Here is a 23482-nt window from a genome sequence, read left to right as displayed (position 1 = left end):
AGCATGTCCTGCAGAACCAATGGCATGCTGGGAGTTATAGTTCACCACAGAAGTGGCAGAGTGCTTTATTGTGTGTTGTAGTGACTAACCTTTTAATTGTGGCAGCCAGCTACACTGTGGTGAGGTAAAATGCTGCAGAATCCCATCCCATGACACCACAGAGCGCTCCCTCTTGTTGCCTCGCCACAGCACAGGAGTAAGCTTGCAGATTGTAGTGTGGTGTCTGCAGGACCTGTGATGACATCAGAAGAGGTAGGGCTCTGTGCTGCCATGTGATGCTCCAGCCTGCGCTCTTCATGACATCACACAGGTCCTTGTGCTGGAGCACTCAGCATCCATCCAGCACAGCCCTGACAGGCAGGTCTTGTCCCCTCTGGCCCCTGCTGCTGCCCCCTCCACCAGACACACAGATCTCCCCAGCTGCTGCAGGAATCCAGCGCTGGGGAAACCATGTGTGTCCCTGTGAAGGAGTATTCATGTGCTGCTCCTGACTCACTGCTCAGCTGACAGGTGGGCGGGGAAGCAGCTAATGAATATTCACTGCAATTTAATGATTGGGACCATGTGGTTTCCCCAGCGCTGATTCCTGAAGCTGGACAGGGACATTTTTCTGCCTCCTGCCTCCCAGTTCAATCTCACTCGCTGCTGCCCCCTCCCCACGTTACATCCCTACCATAAGACGCACCCACACTTTCCTCTCAAATTTGGAGGAAAAAAGTGCGTCTTATGGTCACAAAAATACGGTAATAGCAGTCGTCATTGGAGGCAGTCTGTAAAAGCCTCCGTTGTAAGCACCCTTAAGAAGGTGCAAACTATTTACAAGCACAGTTTGTGATCATGCACAGTCCATGATTCTGCAGTTCTGTTGAAATAACTTTGTGCAAAACTGAGGATCCCTTTAAACGTGGGACCCTTTAAGGAATAACCCTGGATGGGTTTAAAGTAGAAAGAGAGAAAGTTTTTAATAACTATTTACAATAGCCCCTGGTGGGCTGGAGTGTGACGTGTGCTGTGTGGTTCGTGATACCTGGTAAAGTGATCTCCTTTATTGCCTTCAAACGTAACATCATTCCCCCCTGGTGGAAGAATGACATTACTGCAATGACCAGGACCCTGGGGCGCTGCACTAGTCTTAATAAAGGGGCATTTTGGTGTAGGATACCCCGGAAATCGTTGAGAGGCACACAACAGTAAATTAATTTGATGCATCTTCCAATTGGCATGCACCTCCTTGTGCCTAGTCATCGACGCCACTGCAGTCAGGGACTGGAGTAACATTTCTGGCATAAAAATATTACCACTACAGATGGATGCTTTCCACTCCAAGTCCACTTATTTGTGGAAAACTGTTTTGAAAATGCAAAAATGTGCAAAAGTTTTTCCCTAAAATGTTACTTTTCATAGTGTTTCACATCAGATAGCATAAGTCGTTTGATAAATGTGTGTCTCTATGTTTTGCTATGGCCTCTGACCATTAAAAGTGCTGCCCCTCCATTATTTATGTCATCCTCTGTATAGAGCATAGCAAATTATTTGCAACTTACATGCTGCAATCCCGTGAAGAGTTAGTAAATTCATAGTATGTAGCCACTTGCTGTTAAAAATGCGGTCAGATCTAGTGAGTAGGATGTTGCTAGACACATGCTCAGCCAAGCTTCCAATAGTCAGTAATCTGAATATTGAGTCACTGTTTATTGCAGAGCGGTCAATAGAAACAGTTTTCTGCCCTTAAAGGAACCTGTCACGTGGGATAATGCTATTAATCTGCAGGTCTAGTTTCAATCTGCAGGTTAATATTGTGAGAAAGGCTTTACTGCTTTACTAAATGCATGTCTTCCAGGAGAAAATGATCTTTATTTCTCCAGAGAGCCGCTGACTTTCAGTCATAAAGGTGTGCCGGCAAGGCTTCAGTCACCGCGCACAGCACTGTTAGCTGCATCTGTATGCACATCACAAAACTTGGATTGGCAGCCAGCTCTGCACTGCATCTCTACCGAGCTGGCTGTAAAAATACCGGGGGCATGCTTACAGCCACCACTCAAAGTGATGTGACTGTTCCCTCACTGGCACACCTGTATAACTGAAAGCTGGCAGCTCAAGGGCAGAATAAAGTTTATTTTGCCCCTGGAGCTGTTCTTTTACTAAACTAGATGGGCACATTTAGATTGGCTCCTTTCTAATGCTATTAACCTGCAGATTAATAGCATATTAGCAGATTAAAGGCATGACAGGGTCCCTTAAGAGGATGTATTTTTGACTAAAGAAAAATTTTTTTTTTGCAATTTGGTTGCATCAAACCATTTGCTCCATTTAACTGTTACAGAATGTTTTTAGTCCCTGCACTTTTATCTTTGAATTGGTCTTTGATGACCTGATAAAATATCAGAAAAGACAGATAAAATAATAAGAACCTCTTCTGAAAGACCATTAGAACTATTTCACTAATGAATTCTCAGTTAACTCATTCTGCAGGGAACACTTAAATTACAGAATATTACTCGAAGTAAATCAAACTTCTGTGAAATCAAACTGTCCACTTGGGAAGCAGCACTCTGACAATCAGTACAGTACAGTAAAGAATCCGCGTCTGTGATTATGCTTAAACCTTTTTTCCTCCAGACGTAGAGGATGCCCCCTTGTCCCCGTCTCAGGTCTACGAGTAAAAAGGTCATCAGAAAGGTCTTTCTACTGTCACTCATATATTTATACATTAACATAAGATCACCCCTTAGTCTTCGTTTTTCGAAACTAAATAGCCCCAAATGTAATAACCTATCTTGGTATTGCAGACCCCCCAGTCCTCTAATAACCTTGGTCGCTCTTCTCTGCACCCGCTCTAGTTCAGCTATGTCTTTCTTATACACTGGAGACCAAAACTGTGCACAGTATTCTAAGTGTGGTCGAACTAGTGACTTGTATAGAGGTAAAATTATGTACTCCTCATGAGCATCTATGCCTCTTTTAATGCATCCCATTATTTTATTTGCCTTTGTAGCAGCTGCCTGACACTGGCCACTGAATATGAGTTTGTCATCCACCCATACACCCAGGTCTTTTTCATTGACGGTTTTGCCCAGAGTTTTAGAATTAAGCACATAATTATACATCTTATTACTTCTACCCAAGTGCATGACCTTACATTTATCCCCATTAAAGCTCATTTGCCATTTGTCAGCCCAAGCTTCTAGTTTACATAAATCATCCTGTAATATAAAATTGTCCTCCTCTGTATTGATTACCCTGCAGAGTTTAGTGTCATCTGCAAATATTGAAATGCCCCCTACAAGGTCATTAATACATATGTTAAAAAGAAGAGGGCCCAATACTGACCCCTGTGGTACCCCACTGCTAACCGCTACCCAGTCCGAGTGTGCTCCATTAATAACCACCCTTTGTTTCCTATCCCTGAGCCAGCTCTCAACCCACTTGCACATATTTTCCCCTATCCCCATTATTCTCATTTTATGTATCAACCTTTTGTGTGGCACCGTATCAAAAGCTTTTGAAAAGTCCATATACACTACATCCACTGGGTTCCCTTGGTCCAATCCGTAACTTACCTCTTCATAGAAACTGATCAAATTAGTCTGACATGAACGGTCCCTAGTAAACCTGTGCTGATACTGGGTCATGAGGTTATTCCTCTTCAGATACTCCAGTATAGCATCCCTTAGAATGCCCTCCAGGATTTTACCCACAGTAGAGGTTAAGCTTACTGGCCTATAATTTCCGAGTTCAGTTTTTGTCCCCTTTTTGAATATTGGCACCACATTTGCTATACACCAGTCCTGTGGTACAGACCCTGTTATTATGGAGTCTTTAGAGATTAAAAATAATGGTCTATCAATGACTGTACTTAATTCCTGCAGTACTCGAGGGTGTATCCCATCCGGGCCCGGAGATTTGTCAATTTTAGCGATTTTTAGACGCCGCCGCACCTTCTGCTGGGTTAAGCAGGTGACATTTAATGGGGAATTTTTATCACTAGTCATTTTGTCTGCCATGGGATTTTCTTGTGTAAATACTGATGAAAAAAAGTCATTTAGCATATTGGCTTTTTCCTCATCCTCATCCACCATTTCACCCAGACTATTTTTAAGGGGGCCAACACTATCATTTTTTAGTTTCTTACTATTTATGTAGTTAAAGAATATTTTAGGATTATTTTTACTCCCTCTGGCAATGAGTCTCTCTGTCTCAATCTTTGCTGCCTCGATTTGCTTTTTTCAGAATTTATTTACCGTATTTTCCGGCGTATAAGACGACTGGGCGTATAAGACGACCCCCCAACTTTTCCAGTTAAAATATAAAATCTTTAAAATCGGGGATCTTCTTATACGCCGTATGTCATCTTATACGGCCGGTGACTAATGTGCCTTTTTTTGGGGGGGGAGTGGTCCCGATGACGGAGGGGGCGTCTCACAGGGAAGTGTGAGTATGCCCCATTACCTCATATTATAGCTGCAGTGTCAGCGTGGGGTGCTGGGGAGCGGCGGCGGCGGCTGCTCCTTTGTGCCGCGTGGGTGCTGTGGGGCGGCGGTTCCTTTTGGTACAGCGTCGTGGCTCTGTGCTGTGGGGCGGCAGCGGGGGCGGCAGCGGCGGCGTATCTTCAGGGAGAGTCAGTCGGGGCTCCTCCGGCATCTCCCGAAATCCCGGAGGCGCCGGCAGCTCCATTGCTGCGATGCGGTGGCCTCCGGGAAAATGGCCGCTGGGGGTGGCGCAGGCTTAGATTCAGATCTCGTCCCGAGATCTCGGGAGACGAGATCTGAATCTGAGCCTGCGCCACCCCCAGCGGCCATTTTCCCGGAGGCCACCGCATCGCAGCAATGGAGCTGCCGGCGCCTCCGGGATTTCGGGAGATGCCGGAGGAGCCCCGACTGACTCTCCCTGAAGATACGCCGCCGCTGCCGCCCCACAGCACAGAGCCACGACGCTGTACCAAAAGGAACCGCCGCCCCATAGCACCCACGCGGCACAAAGGAGCAGCCGCCGCCGCCGCTCCCCAGCACCCCACGCTGACGCTGCAGCTATAATATGAGGTAATGGGGCATACTCACACTTCCCTGTGAGACGCCCCCTCCGTCATCGGGACCACTCCCCCCCACCCACCATAGATACCCGGCGTATAAGACGACCCCCGACTTTTAAGAAGATTTTCAGGGGTTAAAAAGTCATCTTATACGCCGGAAAATACGGTAATTTTCTGTATTTATTTAATGCCTCATCACTACCTACTTCCATTAATTCTCTAAATGCTTTCTTTTTGTCACTTATTGCACCCCTTACAGCTCTATTTAGCCATATTGGTTTCCTCCTATTTCTAGTATGTTTATTCCCATACGATATATACTGTGCACAGGTCCTATCCAGGATGCTAATAAATGTCTCCCATTTTCTTTGTGTATTTTTGTGTCTCAGGATATCGTCCCAGTTAATTGCACCAAGATCCTCTCTCATCCGTTGGAAATTTGCCCTCCTGAAGTTTAGTGTCCTTGTAACCCCTCTATTACACATCTTTTTAAAGGATACATGAAAACTTATTATTTTGTGATCGCTATTACCCAAGTGACCCCCAAACCTTATATTTGATATGCGGTCTGGCCTGTTGGTTAATATTAGGTCTAGCAGTGCCCCCCTTCTTGTTGGGGCCTGAACCAGTTGTGAAAGGTAATTGTCTCTCATAGTTGTCAAAAACCGATTACCTTTGCTGGAACTGCAGGTTTCTGTTCCCCAATCTATTTCAGGGTAGTTGAAGTCCCCCATAATAATGACTTCTCCTTGAGTCACAGCTTCATCTATTTGCTTTACGAGGATATTCTCCATTGCTTCCATTATTTTTGGAGATTTATAACAATAAATTTATTATTTTTCCCCCTCCCCTTATCTCCACCCACAGGGATTCTACATTTTCATTAAATTCACCTATATTATTATTATTATTATTATACATTTTTATAGCGCCATTTATTCCATGGCACTTTACATGTGAATACGAGGCAAATATAGACAAATACATTAAACATGAGCAGATAACAGGCACATGGGTACATAAGGAGGGAGGACCCTGCCCGCGAGGGCTCACAGACTGCAGGGAATGGGTGATGAAACACTTGGAGAGGGTAGTTATCACACAGGATGGGTTTTAAGGACGATTTTACATATAGACACACCCCACCCCCTCCCTTATCTGTACGGTCATTTCTGAACAGGCTATAGCCCTGCAAGTTAACAGCCCAGTCATGGCTCTCATCCAGCCATGTCTCAGATATCCCCACCATGTCATAATTATGCTCCAACAACATTAGTTCTAATTCGTCCATTTTGTTGGCGAGGCTTCTGGCATTAGTATACATACATTTTATGTATCTCTCTGCACCTCTATTCTTTCTTAATTATTAACTGTTCTAACCCCACCCCCCATGCCACCGCCACCCCCAACTTCCTTATTTGTGCCCAGGTCTCTATCTGCACTATCTTCCCCTCCTATAAAATGAATACCCTCCCCCAATTCCTAGTTTAAACACTCCTCCAACCTTCTAGCCATATTCTCCCCCAACACAGCTGCACCCTCCCCATTGAGGTGCAGCCCGTCCCTAGCGTAGAGCCTGTAGCCAACTGAGAAGTCAGCCCAGTTCTGCAGGAACCCAAACCCCTCCTTCCTACACCAATTCTTGAGCCACTTATTAACCTCCCTAATCTCCCGTTGCCTCTCTGGCGTGGCACGTGGTACAGGCAGTATTTCGGAAAATACCATGTTGGAGGTCCTTGCTTTCAGCTTGCAGCCTAATTCCCTGAAATCATCTTTAAGGACCTTCCACCTACCTCTAACTTTGTCATTTGTGCCAATGTGCATCATGACCGCTGGGTCCTCACCAGCCCCTCCCAGTAATCTGTCCACCTGATCAGCGATGTGTCGGACTCGAGCGCCAGGAAGGCAGCACACCGTTCGACGATCCCTGTCTTTGTGACAGATTGCCCTTTCTATTCCCCTAATAATTGAGTCGCCCACTACCAGCACCTGTCTGGCCTGCCCTGCTCTCCTATTTCCCTCCTTACTGGAGCAGTCACTCCTCTGGCTTTCAGAGGACATGCCTGGCTGCAGCAGTGCTACCCCTGTACTGGCACCCCCCTCATCTGCCAACTTAGAAAACTTATTGGGGTGTTCCAGATCAGGACTAGCCTCCCTGGCACTCTTCCCTCTACCCCGCTTCCTAACTGTCACCCAGCTTGCTACTTCATCGTCCTGCAGCTCCATCCCACCATCCCCCCCCTCATCTGTCCCATTGAGCGTCTGCTCCGTGAGTAGAAGACTCCTCTCCATATTGTCTATGGATCTCAGTGTTGCCAGCTGCACATTTAGATTCAGAATCTTGTTTTCCAAATGCACAAAGTGCTTACATCTCGCACAGCAGTATGCACCCTCGATCGGCTGCTCAAGGACTGCATACATGTGGCAAGATGTGCACTGGATGGCAATAACAAGAGTGGAGCACATTTCCTAATGGGGATTGCACCAGACAGAAAAGTAAAAAATAAATAAATAAATAAATACAAAGTATTAATAAAAAAAAAAAAAAACAGACAGCAATTCAGTAATTCCTTGGAAACTCCCTGAATCCAAAGTCACTGAATCACAAGTCACACTTACCGCCGTTCACACTTACACTCAGGACACACTCAGCTCGCTCACACTCGCTATGCTGAAGATTTTGTAGATTTTTTTTTCTTTAGTTCCCTTAACAGCAAATGCACTTCCAAAAAGTTGGTCATTTTGGATCCAACTTTATTTTTTCCAATGGGAAGAGGGTCATGTGACACATCAAACTTATTGAAAATTTCACAAGAAAAACAATGGTGTGCTTGGTTTTATCATAACTTTATTATTTCTTAAGTTATTTACAAGTTTATGACCCCTTAAAAAATGTGTTCACATTGCTGCCTATTGTGTTGGATTGTCAATGCAATCCTCTTCTCCCACTCTTGACACACTGATAGCAACACCACAGAAGAAATGCAAGCACAGGCTTCCAGTATTAGTTGTTTCAGATGTTGCACATCTCGTATCATAATTCAATTGTCTTTGCTGTGAAGATACAGACCAGCTTCAGCAGAGCGTGTTGCTGCTTTGCCACTGTGCTGCTGCACAGGTACCAGTTTGGCAGTGATGGGGAGAGTACTACAGCAGAGGATGAGGAGCAGGAGGAGGGGTGTTATGACCTGGTGGTTAGGAGCACCAAGAATGACCTGATGGTTAAACACACAGGACAAGCTCTGGGAAGTGGGAACTTTGCTGACCGCAATCCCTAATCCTATCACACACACTAGAAATAGCCGTGGAGCGTACCTAACTCTCCCTAGACGCCTCTTCAGAGCACTAAGAGCTAGCTAGCCCTAGAGATAGAAAATAAAGCCTACCTTGCCTCAGAGAAATTCCCCAAAGGAAAAGGCAGCCCCCCACATATATTGACTGTGAATAAAGATGAAAGTCACAAACGCAGAAATGAAACAGGTTTCAGCAAAGGGAGGCCAGACTTACTAAACAGACAGAGGATAGGAAAGGTATCTTTGCGGTCAGCACAAAACTACAAAAGACCACGCAGAGTGTGCAAAAAGATCCCCGCACCGACTCACGGTGCGGAGGCACCACCCTGCATCCAAGAGCTTCCAGCTAGCAAGACAAAATCATGAAAGCAAGCTGGACTAGAAAACCAAGAACAGAAAATAACAAACGGGGACTTAGCTTCTTGCAGGAAGAGACAGGTCTCCAGAAAGATCCAAGAGCGAACTGAACCAGCACAGGAACATTGACAGCTGGCATGGAGTAACGATCTGAGTGAAGTTAAATAGAGCAGCCAACCAAAGGATAAACCACGTCACCTGTGTAAGGAACCTCAGAGGCAACAGCTTCACTCACAGCCACCAGAGGGAGTCCATGAACAGAACTCGCCGAAGTACCATTCACGACCACAGGAGGGAGTTCAACAACAGAATTCACAACAGTACCCCCCCTTGAGAAGGGGTCACCGAACCCTCACCAGAGCCCCCAGGCCGATCAGGATGAGCCAAATGAAAGGCACAAACTAGATCAGCAGCATGAACATCAGAGGCAAAAACCCAGGAATTATCTTCCTGACCATAACCCTTCCACTTGACCAGGTACTGGAGTTTCCGTCTCGAAACACGAGAATCCAAAATCTTCTCCACCACATACTCCAACTCCCCCTCGACCAACACCGGGGCAGGAGGATCAACGGAGGGAACCATAGGCGCCACGTATCTCCGCAACAACGACCTATGGAACACATTATGGATGGCTAAAGAAGCTGGAAGGTCCAAACGAAATGACACAGGATTAAGAACTTCAGAAATCTTATATGGCCCAATGAAACGAGGCTTAAACTTAGGAGAGGAAACCTTCATAGGGACATGACGAGATGACAACCAAACCAAATCCCCCACACGAAGTCGGGGACCAACACAGCGCCGGCGGTTGGCGAAACGTTGAGCCTTCTCCTGGGACAATGTCAAATTGTCCACCACATGAGTCCAAATCTGCTGCAACCTGTCCACCACCGTATCCACACCAGGACAGTCCGAAGGCTCAACCTGCCCTGAAGAGAAACGAGGATGGAAACCAGAATTACAGAAAAAAGGAGAAACTAAAGTAGCCGAGCTGGCCCGATTATTAAGGGCGAACTCAGCCAAAGGCAAGAAGGACACCCAATCATCCTGATCAGCAGAAACAAAGCATCTCAGATATGTTTCCAAAGTCTGATTAGTTCGTTCGGTTTGGCCATTAGTCTGAGGATGGAAAGCCGAAGAAAAAGACAAATCAATGCCCATCCTAGCACAAAAGGACCGCCAAAACCTCGAAACAAACTGGGAACCTCTGTCCGAGACGATCTTCTCTGGAATGCCATGCAAACGAACCACATGCTGGAAAAACAATGGCACCAAATCAGAGGAGGAAGGCAATTTAGACAAGGGTACCAAATGGACCATCTTAGAGAAGCGATCACAAACCACCCAAATGACCGACATCCTTTGAGAAACAGGGAGATCAGAAATAAAATCCATAGAAATATGCGTCCAGGGCCTTTTCGGGACCGGCAAGGCAAAAGCAACCCACTGGCACGAGAACAGCAGGGCTTAGCCCGAGCACAAGTCCCACAGGACTGCACAAAAGAACGCACATCCCGTGACAAAGAAGGCCACCAAAAGGATCTAGCCACCAAATCTCTGGTACCAAAGATTCCAGGATGACCAGCCAACACCGAACAATGAACCTCAGAGATAACTCTACCAGTCCATCTATCAGGGACAAATAGTCTCTCCGCTGGACAACGGTCAGGTCTATCAGCCTGAAACTTCTACAGCACGCGCCGCAAATCAGGGGAGATGGCAGACAAAATTACCCCCTCTTTAAGAATACCCGCCGGCTCTGGAACACCCGGAGAGTCAGGCACAAAACTCCTTGACAGGGCATCAGCCTTCACATTCTTAGATCCCGGAAGGTATGAAACCACAAAATCAAAACGGGAGAAAAAGAGCGACCATCGAGCCTGTCTAGGATTCAACCGTTTGGCAGACTCGAGATAAGTCAAATTCTTGTGATCCGTCAAGACCACCACGTGATGTTTAGCTCCTTCAAGCCAATGTCGCCACTCCTCGAATGCCCACTTCATGGCCAACAACTCTCGATTGCCAACATCATAATTGCGCTCAGCAGGCGAGAATTTTCTAGAAAAGAAGGCACATGGTTTCATCACCGAGCCATCAGAACTTCTTTGTGACAAAACAGCCCCTGCTCCAATCTCAGAAGCATCAACCTCGACCTGAAACGGGAGCGAAACATCTGGCTGGCACAACACAGGGGCAGAAGAAAAACGACGCTTCAACTCCTGAAAAGCCTCTACAGCCGCAGAGGACCAATTGACCACATCAGCACCTTTCTTGGTCAAATCAGTCAACGGTTTAGTAATACTAGAAAAATTAGCGATGAAGCGACGGTAAAAATTAGCAAAGCCCAGGAACTTCTGCAGGCTCTTCACAGATGTCGGCTGAGTCCAATCATAAATGGCCTGAACTTTAACAGGGTCCATCTCGATAGTAGAAGGGGAAAAAATGAAACCCAAAAATGAAACCTTCTGAACTCCAAAGAGACACTTTGACCCCTTCACAAACAAGGAATTTGCACGAAGGACCTGGAACACCATTCTGACCTGCTTCACATGAGACTCCCAATTATCCGAAAAGACCAAAATGTCATCCAAATATACAATCATGAATCTATCCAGGTACTCTCGAAAGATGTCATGCATAAAGGACTGAAACACAGATGGAGCATTAGAAAGCCCGAATGGCATAACCAGGTACTCAAAATGGCCCTGTTTAATTCGCACAAGATTATATGCCCCTCGAAGATCTATCTTGGTGAACCAACTAGCCCCCTTAATCCGAGCAAACAAATCAGACAGCAGCGGCAAAGGATACTGAAATTTGACTGTGATCTTATTAAGAAGGCAGTAATCAATACAAGGTCTCAAAGAGCCATCCTTCTTGGCCACAAAAAAGAACCCTGCTCCCAATGGTGAAGACGACGGGCGAATATGACCCTTCTCCAAGGACTCCTTTATATAACTCCGCATAGCGGCGTGTTCTGGCACCGATAAATTGAACAGTCGACCATTAGGAAACTTACTACCAGGAATCAAATTAATAGCACAATCACAATCCCTATGAGGAGGTAGGGCACCGGATTTGGGCTCATCAAATACATCCCGGTAATCCGACAAAAACTCAGGGACTTCAGAAGGAGTGGAAGACGAAATTGACAGCAATGGAACATCACCATGTACCCCTTGACAACCCCAGCTGGACACAGACATTGATTTCCAATCCAATACTGGGTTGTGGACCTGTAGCCATGGCAACCCCAAAACGACCACATCATGCAGATTATGCAACACCAAAAAGCGAATATCCTCCTGATGTGCAGGAGCCATGCACATGGTCAAATGAGTCCAGTACTGAGGCTTATTCTTGGCCAAAGGCGTAGCATCAATTCCTCTCAATGGAATAGGATACTGCAAGGGCTCCAAGAGAAAACCACAGCGCCTGGCAAACTCCAAGTCCATCAAGTTCAGGGCAGCGCCTGAATCCACAAATGCCATGACAGAATAGGACGACAGAGAGCAAATCAGAGTAACGGACAAAAGAAATTTAGACTGTACAGTACCAATGGTGGCAGACCTAGCGAACCGCTTAGTGCGCTTAGGACAATCGGAGATAGCATGAGTGGATTCACCACAGTAATAACACAGCCCATTCCGACGTCTGTGTTCTTGCCGTTCAGCTCTGGTCAAAGTCCTATCACACTGCATAGGCTCAAGCCTATGCTCAGAGAATACCGCCAGATGGTGTACAGCTTTGCGCTCACGCAAGCGCCGATCGATCTGAATGGCCAAGGACATAGACTCATTCAGACCAGCAGGCGTGGGAAATCCCACCATGACATCCTTAAGGCCTTCAGAAAGACCCTTTCTGAAAATTGCCGCCAGGGCACACTCATTCCACTGAGTAAGCACAGACCACTTTCTAAACTTATGACAGTACACCTCCGCTTCATCCTGACCCTGACACAAAGCCAGCAAGATTTTCTCTGCCTGATACACTGAATTTGGTTCATCATAAAGCAATCCAAGTGCCAGAAAAGACGCATCAACATCACGCAATGCAGGATCTCCTGGCGCAAGGGAAAATGCCCAGTCTTGAGGGTCACCACGCTACAACGAAATAATGATTTTTACTTGTTGAACGGTGTCACCAGAGGAGCGGGGTTTCAAAGCTAGAAACAGTTTACAATTATTTTTGAAATTCAGAAACTTAGATCTATTCCCAGAAAATAAATCAGGAATAGGAATTCTAGGCTCTAACATAGGATTCTGAACCACAAAATCTTGAATGTTTTGTACCCTTGCAGTGAGATGATCCACACAAGAGGACAGACCTTGAATGTCCATCTCTACACCTGTGTCCTGAACCACCCAAAGGTCTAGGGGAAAAGAAAGACAAAACATAGTGCAAAGAAAAAAATGGTCTCAGAGCTTCTCTTATCCCTCTATTGAGATGCATTAATACTTTGGGCCAGCTGTACTGTTATGACCTGGTGGTTAGGAGCACCAAGAATGACCTGATGGTTAAACACACAGGACAAGCTCTGGGAAGTGGGAACTTTGCTGACCGCAATCCCTAATCCTATCACACACACTAGAAATAGCCGTGGAGCGTACCTAACTCTCCCTAGACGCCTCTTCACAGCACTAAGAGCTAGCTTGCCCTAGAGATAGAAAATAAAGCCTACCTTGCCTCAGAAAAATTCCCCAAAGGAAAAGGCAGCCCCCCACATATATTGACTGTGAATAAAGATGAAAGTCACAAACGCAGAAATGAAACAGGTTTCAGCAAAGGGAGGCCAGACTTACTAAACAGACAGAGGATAGGAAAGGTATCTTTGCGGTCAGCACAAAACTAGAAAAGACCACGCAGAGTGTGCAAAAAGACCCCCGCACCAACTCACGGTGCGGAGGCGCCACCTTGCATCCCAGAGCTTCCAGCTAGCAAGACAAAATCATGAAAGCAAGCTGGACTAGAAAACCAAGAACAGAAAATAACAAACGGGGACTTAGCTTCTTACAGGAAGAGACAGGTCTCCAGAAAGATCCAAGAGCGAACTGAACCAGCACAGGAACATTGACAGCTGGCATGGAGTAACGATCTGAGTGAAGTTAAATAGAGAAGCCAACCAAAGGATAAACCACGTCACCTGTGTAAGGAACCTCAGAGGCAGCAGCTTCACTCACAGCCACCAAAGGGAGTCCATGGACAGAACTCGCCGAAGTACCATTCACGACCACAGGAGGGAGTTCAACAACAGAATTCACAACAGAGGGGAGAGAGGAAGTGGAATATGAAGAGGTGGAAACCCTGACAGAAGTTGAGCCCGCTATTCTTGGCGTTGGTAGGATGTTTGATGCTCCAATTTGCGCCTTTGTCCTACCCTCCACCAGGATCACCCAGTGTGCTGTGACAGAAATGTATCGTCCCTGTCCACAACAACTTCTCCTGGTGTATGTTGTTAGGTGGACCTTCCCAGTTATGGCATTGGTGAAAGCATGGTTCAGATTGTTTAATACGTGCTTGTGTAACACAGGGACGGCACCCCGGACAAAATAGTGGGGAAAATGGCATGGTGTGTGCTTGGTCGCAGGCAGTAGGAAATGTTTGGACTACTCTTTTGCGTAGGGCACTTAATGCCTAAGTGGACTAATGTGGACAGCAGAATCTAGGCTCTGACCCCCAAAACAGCAGGGAAAATAGACCATTGCCTTAAAAAAAAGAAATCACTAAATGCTAGTACTCTGTGTGCTGGAAAATTTTTGCTTTGCCTCTAACAAGAGCTGTTTTAAGATGGACACTGGAAGAACACTTTAACCTCTCCCTACCTAATACACAATGTCTCCCTCCCTGTACTCTGACTTGGTTTTGTGTCTTCAGCCCTGAAAATAGCTAATTTTTTGTGGTATTTTGGAGCAAGTGACCGGCTCTTTTAAACTGTCCCTTCTCGAGTATCTGTCTCTCCCTACTCTACTCTACACTGACCTAGTATACACTGCAGGTAGCCATGAAAATGGCATTTGTGTAATCAAGAGTCCTAAAGACTCTGAGAAAACTCTCCCTATGCTTGTAGAACGCAGGCTCCAGATGCAAAGTGTGCAAAATGACGGCGGCAGGGCTTAAAAAGACCCTATGATGCTCAGCGGCCAGCTAATCACAGTAATGCCACAACCAAGATGTGTACAGCATTACTGTGATTGGGTAAGAAGCCCAGCATGTTTAGTGGATGCAAAGGAGGCGCCAAAATTGCACAGCGGTACATCCGAATATAGCGAGGCGAGTACACAAATAATAGCAATGTAACGAGTAACCCGAATACTATACTATCTGTGAAAATAGTGAATAGTAACGAATACACTCGCTCATTACTAATTAGCTCAGCTCTATTTTAGAGATTAGTCCCAAAAGATTAATTGTTGAAGAAAAACTTGTGCTACTTTGTGTGGCTTCATAATTTACATCTAGAACCATGACTGCAGTTTCCTAACCATTGACAAGTAAAACAAAAAAGTTCAATTAAACTACCAAGGTCTAAATGACTTTTACTAGATTTTATTAGGAAATAACTTAAAGGGGTTGTTTCCTTTCAGTTAATGAATGTCAGTGGCTGAAGAATATTATATAGAAACAAACCTCACTGTACTCACCCTCCTGGGTCCACAAGTGAATATCCCCCACTGTTTCTGATGTCTGGTATTGCCTGCGGTGCTGATGTCATGTTGACAGCATGACAGCCAAACAGCGAGCTTCGCGGCTTCAAAGAGGGTGTTCCATCTACACTGGCAGGGCCACTGAGCTCAATGATTGGCTGCTGTCAATGTGGCATCTGCACTGCAGCAAATGCCAAACACTGGGAGCATCGGTGGAGAATTGCCGGTGGACAGAGGAAAGGTGAATATAGCTCTATTTGTTTATAATAACCAACAACTTAGAAAATTAAATTATTGATCAGGAACCACCTCTTTTAAAGGGTTTCCCAGCCTTTAATTATTCACGACCTGTCATTTGGAATAGTCATAAATCTCTTTTAACATATTCTTTTCCCAGCCTTACACTGTCGTTAGCAATTAGTAGTGTTGAGCGATACCTTCCGATATTTGAAAGTATCGGTATCGGATGGTATCGGCCGATACCAGCAAAATATCGGATCTCGCCGATACCGAGTTCTGATACCAATACAAGTCAATGGGACACAAATATCGGAATGTATCCTCGATGGTTCCCAGGGTCTGAAGGAGAGGAAACTCTCCTTCAGGCCCTGGGATCCATATTAATGTAAAAAATAAAGAATAAAAATAAAAAATATGGCTATACTCACCCCTCCGACGAACCCTGGCTGTCACCGCTGCAAGCGTCCGATACAAAATACCAGTGATTGTCTGTCCGCTGTCTCTAACATCATGTCCTCCCTGAATCTCTCCAAAAGTGAACTTCTGGTGTTTCGTCCCTCGGCTAACCTATCAACACTCCATATTGCAATTGTTTTGGACGGTTCAACCATAATTCCCAAGCAGCACGTTCGCTTTCTGGGGTTATATTTGACACAAAATTTTCCTTTATTCCCTATATCCAATTGTTTAATCGCTCATGTTACCTGTATCTTAAAAACATCTCCAGAATCCCACCTTTTCTCACCTTTTGAAACTGCAGAAACTGTTACATTTGCTCTTTTTCATTCTCATCTGGCCTACTGTAAATCTATACTGATCGGTCTCCCTCTAACCAAAATTTCTCCTCTCCAATTCATCCTGAATGCAGCAGCAAGGTTGTTTTTCTTTCCAGCTTCTACACCGATGCCTCCACAGTGTGCCAGTCTTTTCACTGGTCCCCCATTTAATACAGAATGCAATACAAATATATCTCTCTTACCCACAAGACTCTCCACACTTCTGCATCACCCTATATCTCCTCCCTCATCTCTGTCTATCATACTACCTGTGCTCTCTGCTCCACAAGTGAGCAAAGACTAACATCATCCATAATCTGAACCTCCCACCTCCATCTCCAAGACTTCTCTTGTGCTGCACCAGTTTTCTGGAATGCACTACCCCAGACAATCCAACAAATACCTATCCCCCATGTTTTTAAAAGTACCTTAAAAACACATCTCTTTAGACAGGTCTATCACCTCAATTCACCAATCTAACTCTCCCCTGTTCCTCTTTCTAAATTTTCTTCAGAAACTGGTTCCTCCTGTTCATTTGGGTCCACTTCCTCCTTGCATCCAATAGCACTTGGCATCTGTACCTAGACAGATACTGTGCAGTGACTGGATCATGCAGCCTATGCCCTATTTATTATAATGATGGCTGGGAGGTGATCTGCATATCTCACGATAAAGCAGATTATCGGACTCAATATTTACACTGACATAGCAATGGAAGCTTTGTATGAAAACTCTTCAGAACACTATGTTATTTCATTAGGATCAGGGACTGGGTGCAGTGCTTCTGAGTGAAGGAGAATATGACAGCTGACACCCTTTATTGAGCTGAACACAAGGAAACATTTCAGTTGCAAATAGATCATGCAGAGAGGAAACCATGTATAACTACACTATGCATGTGGGCAGAAATACTATACGGACAAGAATTGTAAGCATGATTTAAAGCAACAGCTTTAAAATTAATAAATAAACAATACTATCATTTTAAATGGGCCAATCATTTAATATGCTGCACATTCTAATGACTTCTTTAAAAACACAACTCATTGCCCAACATTTCTTCTTGCCAGGAAGGTGACTGGGCTTTCTTTGCTTACATTTATTACATGCAGTTTATGTTATTTAGAGATTCCATTTTTATGGGTTGACCTCATAAATTTACATCAGTGACCTGTAGCTTGTGAAACTACAAATCTTAATAAACTACAAGTCTCAGCATACTTTGACGGTCTACAATTCTCAAGATATTTTTAGTTTCATAACAGTTAAAAGGGTCACAACTTGCAGACCAGCAATGCACATTTGTGTACAAAATTGTCCAATACCCAGTGGAGGTAAATGTATTATTTATTTATTAAATACATTTATTAGCCAAGCTTACAAACTTTCTATTGTTTGCAATAAACAAATCAAACAATAACATTTTGAATATCTTGGTACAACCAATACAAAAGTTAAATTCATCATAAATTGACTTAAAAAATGTCACTTTCAATTGGATTCATGTCTGGGCTCTGGCTGCAACCATTCTTTTGTTCAATTGGAGATATGCTTAGGGTTGTTGATTTGCTGAAAGGTGAAATTAGAATTCATGCTCAGCTTCTTAGCAGAATGTTTTGATTCAAAACTGACTGATATTTGGAACTGTCCATAATTCTATCCATCTTTACTAAACCCCAAGGTTCAGATTTTGAAAATACCTCCAAAATATATAATATTGCTGCCTCCACCATGCTTCATTGTGTATGTGTATAGTATTCTTTTGGTGATGGTAGTGTTTGGCTTTGCATCACTCAAACCATTTGGAATTGTAACCAAAAAGTTGAAACTTGGTCTTATCAGACAAATAAACCTTTCCCCACATGCTTTTCACAGACTTTATACTGATTTTTGGCAAAACATACTGTAGCTTTGGATGTTTTGGTTTGTTTAAAAAAGGTTTCCGCCCTGCCACTCTACAACATAGGCCAAACATATGAAGAATACAGGAGACTGTTGTTACTTGAAGTACACAATCAGTACTTGCAAGAAATTCCTGCAGGCCTCTTGGTAGTCTCGTGGACTAATTTTCTCCTTGACTCCTCATCTATATTTGAGAGACATCCAATTCTAGGTGATGTCCCTGTTGTGTCAAATTTTAAAAACTTCTTGATGACTATCTTCACAGTATATGGTATATCTAATGCCTTGGAAATTGTTTTGTACCCTTATGTCTTTTGCTGTACAATGCAGCTAAAAATGTCAAGAGATTCCTATTAAAACATTTGCTAGGAACATGATCGTGGTGTGCCAGCGGTATAGGGAAGCATCGCACAGGGAGGGGGCTCCCTGTGGGCTTCCCTGAGACCCCCACAGCAACGCGATGAGATCGCGTTGCTGCGAGGGTCTCTTACCTCCTCCTCCCTGCAGCAGGCCCAGATCCAAGATGGCCGCGGCATCCCGGTCCTGCAGGGAGGGAGGTGGCTTCACAGCGCCTGCTCAGAGAAGGCACTGTGAAGCCCGGAGCTGTGCATGTCAGATCGCTGATCTGACACAGTGCAGAGCAAAGTGTCAGATCAGCGATCTTACACTATAACATGATGCCCCCCCCTGGGGCAATGTTATAGTGTAAAAAAAAAAATTCCAATGTGTAAAAAAAAATGAAAACAAAATTCCAAAAAAATCCCCCCCCCCCAAAAAAAAAATATTGTTCCTATAAATACATTTCTTTATCTAAATAAAAAAAACAATAAAAGTGCACATATTTAGTATCGCCGTGTCCGTAACGACCCCACCTATAAAACTACATCACTAGTTAACCCCTTCAGTGAACACCGTAAAAAAAAAAAACTGAGGCAAAAAACAACGCTTTATTGTCATACAGCCAAACAAAAAGTGGAATAACACGCGATCAAAAAGACGGATATAAATAACCATTGTATCGCTGAAAACGTCATCTTGTCCCGCAAAATACGAGCCATGACACCGAATCATCAGCAAAAAAATAAAAAAGTTATAGTCCTCAGAATAAAGCGCTGCAAAAATAATTATTTTTTCTATAAAATAGTTTTTATTGTATAAAGGCTAGTGTTGAGCATTCCGATACCGCAAGTATCGGGTATCGGCCGATATTTGCGGTATCGGAATTCCGATACCGAATTCCGATACTTCCCGCGTATCGGATACCGGAATCGGAAGTTCCCAGAATTCAAACTGAACGCAGCAGCCAATGAGGAATGATTGGAAGTGTGGGCACATCCTTTTTAGCATGGTGGGCATGTAAGTACTGGCAAGGCTGTGATTGGCTGCTGAAATGATGTCACTCTGCACTATAAAAAACGCTGCCGCCATTTTGCGCTCACTCTGCTGTGATTTCAGTTAGGGACAGGACGCTGTGTTCTAACTGAGGGCCAGTTGAGATAGCTAATTGCTTTATTTTCCTTTCCAAAGGCTAATTTAGCAAAACGCTGTGTGTTCTTCACTGTTCACCTTGCTCTTGCCTTGCAGCGCTGTTTTAACAGCGTTCTGCAATGTCTCTGTGTGTGTGTGTGTGTGCAGCTCACACTGTAGTCTGTGTGCAGCCATATACCCGGTTGTATTCAGCTCAGGGGGGGGTTCACACTGCCTCACACAGTTGTCCTTTTTTGCTCATAGTGCAGCCTGCTGCACATTTTTTCTCAAATTTCCTATTAGTGTTTTTCCACCCGTCTCCAGCTAAATTGTGGAAAAACACTACATAGGCTAACCTAGAGGGGTTTTTTTGGGCCTTGCAGCGCCGTTTACGGCTGTCTGCACGGTCTCTGTGTGAGCGCAGCTCGCCCTGTAGTCTGTGTGCAGCCATAGCCGGTTGGATTCAGCTCAGGGTGCGTTACTGCCTCATACCTTGAAAAAAAATTTCCTTTTTTTCAAATAGTGCAGCCTGTTTAAAATTTAACAAAAAAAATCCCTATTAGTGTCTTTCCACCCGTCTCCAGCTAAATAGTGGAAAAACACTAAATAGGATAACCTAGAGGAGGTTTTTTGGGCCTTGCAGCGCCGTTTACGGCTGTCTGCACGGTCTCCGTGTGATTTAAACTAGCTCTGTAGCCCGATCTGCAAAAAAAAAAAAAGTAAAGTTCACCAAACACAACTTAACACTTGTGTAGGCCACATTTGAAAAATAATAAAGTTTAGTCCACACTTTACAACATTAGTGTTTCTTACACCTGTTAGGAGGAGCATTTCAGGAATAAGCACACTAAGGCCTTAGTACTTTTCTGCTTATCTTTATCTGTCAACCAAGATGAAGTGGGCAGGGAGTAAGGCACGTGGGCGTGGGCGCGGAGCAGGGAGAGGAACAGGGAGAGGACGTGGTGATTCTGTGCCTGCTGCAGGCGCCGGTGACTCGTCGTCACTCAGTTTCAGCAGGGAACAGTCCTTCATGCGCAGCTTTGTCGGAGAGCGCCGTGCACCGCTGCTGCGTGAAGACCAAATTGAAGCCGTTGTCGGGTGGATGGCAGCTAACGCCTCGGCATCGACTTCAGTTAGTGCCACATCCTCTCAGGCACAGACCACTGGAGAGCAGCCATCTGTCTCTTCACCACCTGCCAAATTGGCCAGGCAGTCAGAGAGCCCAGGACAGGAGCCGTCTCTACTTCTGTTCTCTGAATCTCTTGGCTTGGAAACAGGGGGCCAGCCAAGCAGCATTGGAGAAATGGAAGAAGAGGCAGTGTGCAGTGATGCCCAACAGCTTTGTCTCTCTGACTCTGAAGAGGCGGGTGGGCCAGTGCCTCCGGTGACCACAGCGCAGTACGCATCTGATGATGAAACTCAGGTGCCGCTTTCTGGTGCATACTGTGCTGCCGAGACTACCCAGGAGGAGCAGTTGGTGGCAGAGGGTAGTGGAGATGATGAGGTCGTTGACCCATCGTGGCGTGAGGAACAGGAAGGTGGTGGGAGTAGCTCTGAGGAAGAGATTCCCCTTACGGGCCAAAGAGGGAGAGGGAGGGGGAAGACTGCGGAGCCTGTAGCCTCCACTTTGGCACCCGTTAGGAGCCTGTCTCTTTCCAAAGCCAAAAAGGGCGCTCCCAAGACTTGCAGTGCCTGGTCCTTTTTTGACACAGTTGCAGATGACATTTGTTTTGTCAAATGCAAGCTGTGTCATCAGAAAGTAAAAAGAGGGAAAAATGTCAGCCACTAGGGTTGAGCGAAACGGGTCGTTCATTTTCAAAAGTCGCCGACTTTTGGCAAAGTCGGGTTTCATGAAACCCGATCCGACCCCTGTGCGGGGTCGGCCATGCGGTACGCGACTTTCGCGCCAAAGTCGCGTTTCAATGACGCGAAAAGCGCCATTTCTCAGCCAATGAAGGTAAACGCAGAGTGTGGGCAGCGTGATGACATAGGTCCTGGTCCCCACCATCTTAGAGAAGGGCATTGCAGTGATTGGCTTGCTGTCTGCGGCGTCACAGGGGCTATAAAGGGGCATTCCCGCCGACCGCCATCTTACTGCTGCTGATCTGAGCTTAGGGAGAGGTTGCTGCCGCTTCGTCAGAAGCAGGGATAGCGTTAGGCAGGGTCCATTAACCACCAAACCGCTTGTGCTGTAGCGATTTCCACTGCCCAACACCACCTTCGGTGTGCAGGGACAGTGGAAGCAACATTTTTTTTTTTTTTTCCTCAGCGCTGTAGCTCATTGGGCTGCCCTAGAAGGCTCCCTGATAGCTGCATTGCTGTGTGTACGCCGCTGTGCAAACCAACTGATTTTTTCAAAGCACAAATCCTCTTGTTCCTTCCTTTCTGCACAGCTATCTTGTTTGTTTGTCCACACTTTTTATTTAATTTGTGTATCAGTCCACTCCTTATTGCTGCCTGCCATACCTGGCTGAGATTACTGCAGGGAGATAGTAATTGAAGGGCAGTTCCTTTTTTTTTTTTTTTTTTTTTTGTGGGAGATTAAGATTGGCATTTCTGCTAGAGTGCCATCCCTATCTGTGCCATCTCTCACTCAGTGGGCCATATAAAGCCTATTTATTTTTTTGCTTGATTTGGGTTGTAAAATCTACCTGAAAAAATCACTACATCAATCAGTGGGAGAAAAATATTGGCCTCAGGGCTTGTGTGCCACTCTTGACTCCTGTGTGTGCCATCTCTCAGTCAGTGGGCCATAGAAAGCCTATTTTTTTTTTTTGCTTGATTTGGGTTCTAAAATCTACCTGAAAAAATCACTACATCAACCAGTGGGAGAAAAATATTGGCCTCAGGGCTTGTGTGCCACTCCTGACTCCTGTGTGCATCATCACTCACTCACTCAGTGGGCCATAGAAAGCCTATTTTTTTTTTTTTTGCTTTATTTGGGTTCTAAATTCTACCTGAAAAAATCAATAAATCAATCAGTGGGAGATTAATATTGGCCTTTGGGCTTGTGTGCCAGTCCTAAGCGTGCCATCTCTCTCTCTCAGATAGTGGGCCATAGAAAGCCTATTTATTATTTTTTTTATTGGGTTTATAAATTTTCGCTGGAACAAAAAAAAAAAAAGTGGGAGATTAATATTGGCCTCTGGGCTTGTGTGCCAGTCCTGAGCGTGCCATCTCTGTCACAAATAGTGGGCCATAGAAAGCCTATTTATTTTTTTGCTTGATTTGGGTTATAAAATCTACCTGAAAAAATCACTACATCAATCAGTGGGAGAAAAATATTGGCCTCAGGGCTTGTGTGCCACTCTTGACTCCTGTGTGTGCCATCTCTCAGTCAGTGGGCCATAGAAAGCCTATTTATTTTTTTGCTTGATTTTGGTTCTAAAATCTACCTGAAAAAATCACTACATCAATCAGTGGGAGAAAAATATTGGCCTCAGGGCTTGTGTGCCACTCCTGACTCCTGTGTGCATCATCACTCACTCAGTGGGCCATAGAAAGCCCTTTTTTTTTTTTTTTGCTTTATTTGGGTTCTAAATTCTACCTGAAAAAATCAATAAATCAATCAGTGGGAGATTAATAATTAATAGGCCTTTGGGCTTGTGTGCCAGTCCTAAGCGTGCCATCTCTCTCTCTCAGATAGTGGGCCATAGAAAGCCTATTTATTATTTTTTTTATTGGGTTTATAAATTTTCCCTGGAACAAAAAAAAAAAAAGTGGGAGATTAATATTGGCCTCTGGGCTTGTGTGCCAGTCCTGAGCGTGCCA

Source organism: Ranitomeya imitator, chromosome 3, assembly GCF_032444005.1.
Source record: "Ranitomeya imitator isolate aRanImi1 chromosome 3, aRanImi1.pri, whole genome shotgun sequence".
NCBI lineage: Eukaryota > Metazoa > Chordata > Amphibia > Anura > Dendrobatidae > Ranitomeya > Ranitomeya imitator.
Note: the sequence above shows the minus strand (reverse complement) of the source record.